The sequence below is a fragment of the Eptesicus fuscus genome, chromosome 16 (assembly GCF_027574615.1).
Source record: "Eptesicus fuscus isolate TK198812 chromosome 16, DD_ASM_mEF_20220401, whole genome shotgun sequence".
Classification (NCBI taxonomy): Eukaryota; Metazoa; Chordata; class Mammalia; order Chiroptera; family Vespertilionidae; genus Eptesicus; species Eptesicus fuscus.
The window spans coordinates 49301110-49307010 of record NC_072488.1 but is presented as its reverse complement, the minus strand read 5'-3'; the positions used below and the strand labels follow the sequence as shown (position 1 = coordinate 49307010).

The window sequence follows — 5901 nt, the reverse complement described above, 5'->3', positions numbered from 1 at the left end:
GGATGGAACTCAATAAGTGACTAGAATGATAATGAAGAATGCATTAGGAAGAGTTATAAATGGGACGTGGATGCCCCCCATTCAGTCTGGTGGGGCCTCCCTGTGCCGCCCTTCAGACAGTTGAAGGCTCTATAATATCTAGCACGGCCATTAAAGCAGCTTGTCTTTTAAAAGCAGCAGCAGAGATTAACACAGCTCACCAAATGCCTGAAGTAAATGACTATGATGATGTGTACTTTTTGCAAATTTGGTACCAAATAGTAAAGTGGAGCTAAAAAGTATTGGGACAAGATGGTTTTCATTTTGAAAGGAAGAAAAAAAAATCCTTTTACCTACCATGTTTGGGTAATTATTTCTATTACAGAAGTAAATTATGTATTATATTTTACCAGTGTGTAGGTGCTTTGGCAGGAAATACTAGGAAAGAAATTACTTTAGGCTGAGGCATGTCTTTTCTTCTAGCAGACACTGGAGAGGTAATGGTGAAATTTCATTTGAGGATATTTCTAGTGATTGAGGCTTACAGGAATACCCAAAGTTCATTTGTCCAAAGTGTGGTATTGACCTACTTATTTTTTTATTTATCTATTTTAGGGAAAAAAATAATTATTTTTATTGGAATATTTTTTAACATAGTTGTAATTAAAAGCATATTAGTTGACATAGTTATTTACCTGTATCATCTTTACATTTATAGCTACTGATAGTCCAAGTATTAAATTTTATTTTCCAATCAACCTCAGTTTTGAAAGGCACATGACTTAATGAGGAAGAGGTATGTTTTCCTTATGGATGAATGCTGAGCAAAACAGAGCAAAACTCAAATCTAGCTTTTTTATAGTTGAATTTATTTTATTTTTTAAAAACTTTATTGTGGAAAGTATTACATAAGTCCACTTTCCTCCTGCTTGATCTCTTCTGACCTCCTATTTATTTAAATTGATCTTTGAACAAAATAGATCCAGAGACATAGAAGGATTCACCTCCCTTTTGGAGACTGACATGGAACTTAGTTCTCAATGGAGGGCACTTTTGCTTCACAGCTACCCATTTACCCCTTTGGGGGAGTGGTGATGGAATATATTATTTTTTATTGCTTTCTCATATTTCTTATTAAATGTTTTGCATGTTATCAACTAGCCAGAAAACACATTAAGGTAATGTTAGACTGCCTCTTTGGAGTAATCGCTGGCAGTTTTCAAAGTACCCCCATATAGGGTAGAGGAGTTAACCTTTCTAAAGTTTGAAATTTTATTTATGGAATCACTTTGCTACCAGAGTACTAGGGTGTTATTCAGTGGAAAATGATTATGATATTTTGGATTGTGGAAAAAATATAACATTATTCACAATATATATGTGTATATATACATATATTTGGGATACATATCTTTGAAATATATGTATTTAAGATACATATACATGTATAAAATACAAGCCAAATAATGATATTTAAAGATAAAAATAATGAAGTCTATTCTTCAATTCAGATAGAAGAGTCTTGAACTGATATCCTTGCCCATTGAATTGAATTCCAGTCCTGGCTCTTGTACTGAAGATTTAAATTCTTTACCTTAGGAAAATCATCCAGTTTCCTTTACTCCAGTGCTCTCATCTATAAAGTTGGATTATGTGAATAAACAGTGATTGCTAACCTGTGAACCACAGCTTCCTGAGGGCTGCAGAGTTAGTTTTAAAAGGTCTTAATTCCAAATAGGAATTTCAAGTTTTATTTATAAACTAGGGGCCCAGTGCACAAATTCGTGCATCTTGAAAGGAACCGTGGGCTGCAAGATTGCAGTGGGCACAGGGGCGGGTCTCAGCCCATACTCTGCACCCCCACCCAACCCCTCCTACCGAGGTACCCGGTCCCCTGTCTGCTGGCAGCCCTGCTCCTGCCACCACCAATCCCATGTGTTGACAGTGCTGGCCCTGCTCGCATCCACTGATGGCATGGAGCAATTGGGGCCGGCGCCATCAGCAGGTGCAAGCTGCAGCTGCAGCCCTGATCACCCCTCAGGAGCAGGGAGAGGTGCAGAAGCCCTCAGGGGGCGATCAGGGCCAGCAACTGCCACTCACACCCACTGATGGCACTGAGAGATTGGGACCAGTGCCGGGTGCCGGCAGTGGGTGCGAGTGGCGGCTCTGGCGCCAGCTGCGGGTGTGAGTGGGGCTGGCACTGGCAGTGGGTGTGAGAGGCAGCTACCGGCCCGATTGCTCCTCAGGAGCAGGGGGAGGTGGAGAATCCCTGAGGGGTAATTGGGGCCAGTAGCCACTGCTCTCACCTGCTGATGGTGCCAAGTGATCGTGCAGAACCAAAGAATTTTCAGTAACCACCAGAGGCTCGCCCCGATGACAGCGACCAACACCCCTCCTTGGTCTGGCGCCCCCTGCTCACCTGCTCCACCATCCCACCGTGGCCAATGCCCACCATGTTCTGCGCTCTGCCGCCTGTTGCCGATGCCTGCCATGTTTTGTACGTACCCCCTGGTGGTCAACATACATCATAGCGACTGTGTGTTCGGTTGTTCCGCCGTTCGGTCTATTTGCATATTAGCCTTTTATTATATAGGATGGTTTAATGATTTACTCACGTAAGCAAAATACATTTTAGTGGATTTAACAAAAGTTTTCCAGAAGCATTCCTTAATTGATAGTAGCTATTTGTTGTAATGTAAATTCTCAATCAATTGAAACTATCCACATCTGCATATCATAATGTTTTTCATTTTGATCTTAGGAAGGGGTCGTCATATGGGAACAGGTTTGGTACTCACTTGAAGAGATGATATTTTTTTACATATGGGACTCTTCACCAATTTGCATGTCATCCTTGCAGAGGGGCCATGCTACTCTTCTCTGTATCATTCCAATTTTAGTATATGTGCTGCCGAAGTGAGCACAAGAGATGATCTTTTAAGTCACTTCCAACATAGTATTCTATGATTTCAGAATAATTTCATCATGTCTACCATGGCTTGATTCAAATGAAAAGTAAATTTGGCAAGATGAGCTCTATTTTATGGAATAGTTTTGTAACATATATTCTGAGATTTAAAATGCGACCTTTTCTTGCTATTACAGGAATGGCCATGTTAGACAGGCCTTTGGTCTATTACATTTATAATGTTTGACATAAAAAAAGACAGAGAAGCTCATATCTAAATTATGTGTAGGGCTGGTCAAGTGTGCTATTTTAGACTCATCAGGGCCTCATCAGAAATGCTTTGAGAATTTTAAAAATAATTTTTATTGCCATACATTCTAGCTTTATGTTCTTTACATCTAGGAACATCATTTATACTGTCTAAGAAAATCCAGTGAAATACTCCAAGCCTACATTTCTGGACATTTACCTTCCAAGACATCACGTGTCAGGACTATTCATCCTTCCTGGGCTCACCTCCACTACAGAATTGCCAAATACATACTAGGGCTATGGGACAGATATTTAACAACTCCCCCGCCCCTCCAATTAGATAGATGCTGCCAGAAATGCTTACAGTACAAGTTGTAGTTTATATGTGGTAATGGGAACAGAGTCTACTCAATTTAGATTCAAATGTATGGATCATCTATTGTGAGTTGAGTACTGTGTGAGCACTTTTCTATAAAATGTGGATTCCAACCCTCTCAGAAACCCAGTGAGTTAGATCTCCTGCTCTCTTTGCTAAAGAGGCCACACAGCTGGTAAGTGGCCACCTGGGATTTGAAACTCAGAGTCCTTGATACTCTTTGCAGGTGGGATTCAGAGGGAAGATCCTGGACAGCAGGGGGTGAACTGCTTGAGGGTCTAATTAGGAGGCACTTGTACTTAACCTTAAAAGATCACTTTATAGGCCCAGTATATTAGGCAGTTTCTTTGCCACTCACCGCTCACACTTTGGTTTTCTTTCTTTAGGCACTCTCTGTCTTACTACTTTGTCTTTTGGGAAGAGAGTAGGAATACCACACATAAAGGTGTGTTACTTCAGGAATTGAGCCCCAACAAGAAATGCAGATTTCTCTGGAAATCTTTAGCACAAAGCAAATGTTCCTCAGTGAGTGAGGATTTATAAGAATGACTTGGAGAAAACAGGAGTGATAATCTGGCCAATTTAGAGATCATATAGTACAGCCTTTCCATTTCCCCCCATGAGAAAAATAAAGCCCAAGGAAGGGTAATGAACTCCCTAAAGGCCTTTAGCTAAACAGTGACAGCTCAAGGACTCAAAACAAGGTCTCTTGGCTGTCCACTGAGATGTTTCCTGAAGCTTCTAACCCTACTTGGCACTTTGTAGAAGTGGATCCGTGGGAGTATGTTGACTGTTCTATTTAAAACCATGCATCTATATTTTCAGGCAATTATTTCTCAAAGTCAAATAAGACTAAAATACAGAATTGATAAGAAATTACTGCTGCATCAGCATAAAGTCGATGAATAATGTGTTGAGATCCTTTCCTAAGACCTCCCCTAAACTCCCAGCCTTTAAAACTCTCAAGACCAAGGACCCACCTTGCACTCTCCTCTTTGGAAGCAGGCCTGTGCCTTTCTGGTCCCCTGCTTCCTTCCCCCCGGGAGCCTTACCTTTGACTTTCCCTCTCCTAAGCTGCAAGGGTCCTTCATTTGCTTCTGTAACTTGTTTCCTGAGCCCACCAACCCAGCTGGCTCACTTCTACTACCTCTCTAACTTTCTAAATAAACTTTCAATTATAATAATGATAAAAAAGAGAAATGACTGGACAGGCTATTTTCTGTAATCACATTTGGAGGAAAAATTAAAACAGTATCTTAAAAAGTGGATCAGAGGAAACCAAAAGCATTGTCCATTTTTTGGTGTAGAAGTTTGGGCATAAGCTTCAGCATTAATTGGTCAAAATTCTCAGTTCACTTTTTCCATCAGCCTCAGCATTAGCTTTGTGTTTGATTTCCAGATGGCACAGTCCTTTCCAACCTAGCTCATTCTCAGGGCTTAGCATGAAAGCTGGAGTCCCTCTGAACACTGACTGTCAATCGCACATTATATTACATCATTGCTGTAGTCACATGCAGCCCATTCTCCATCATCTAAAGGAACTGGCCAGCAGAGAGCGTGGGCAGCCTTGGCCACTGCGCTTTATGTGAAGCCAAGGATAACGTAATTCTGCTACTGTGCAAGAGGAGATTTGTACTTCCCTAAGCAAATTGGCTAGAAAGGAACCACTGTGGTTTCCTCTAGTAGGGCGCATGACTTCTTCAGCAGCAATGCTGTATCTCTTAGCTTTTTGAACAGAAGTTTCTTCTAAATCCTGGCAACGCGGGTAATTAGAAAACTGCCTGTGGGATTTGGAGAAAACCCTTTTGCAGAGCCTTCTTTCCTTTTTCCAATTTTCAATGTGGGGTCCCTCTAGGGTACCTTTCTGGGGGTTCAAATTATTCCACTTTTTTTCTAGAAATATAGTGACACAATCCAGTCCTTTATTTATTATTCTAATACATTCTGCAAATATTTAACAAACCCAAGCTATGTGTTGGGTGCGTCAGCTAGAACAGCAGCAACTAAGGCATGTTCCTTGCCTTCTGGCATTTACGCTAGTGCTTTTCAGTGGGTGTCAGAGCTTCACCTTGCTCTTGAAGCCTTTCTAGCTTCTTTGTGAATTTGCCTGGGGGTTTCTTTCTGGCACCTAAAGAATTTACTTGGCTAGCTGGGCAGGAATAATTAAACACTGTAAGTAAAACAATAATTTAAGAAAAGATGCCAATAGAAGTCATAATTGCTCTTGTTTCATTTTATGTTAACAGAAATTTTAAAATATATATTCTCTATTTGCGTAAAATCCTTTACATCACAATGAGGACAATATTTTAAATTTCAGTCCATATACCACCTGACTGGGAGGACAGGAGATGTGAAAGTGATACCGTTGTAATAATCTGGTTAG

General features: G+C 40.6%; 1 non-coding gene across 1 annotated transcript; it reads right to left on the bottom strand.

The window, feature by feature from the left end:
- Positions 1–2796: 2796 nt before the first annotated feature.
- On the bottom strand, positions 2797–2903 carry LOC114228327 (U6 spliceosomal RNA). Its single transcript, XR_003614471.1, has one exon. It is a non-coding gene; the product is annotated as a U6 spliceosomal RNA (small nuclear RNA).
- Positions 2904–5901: the final 2998 nt, after the last annotated feature.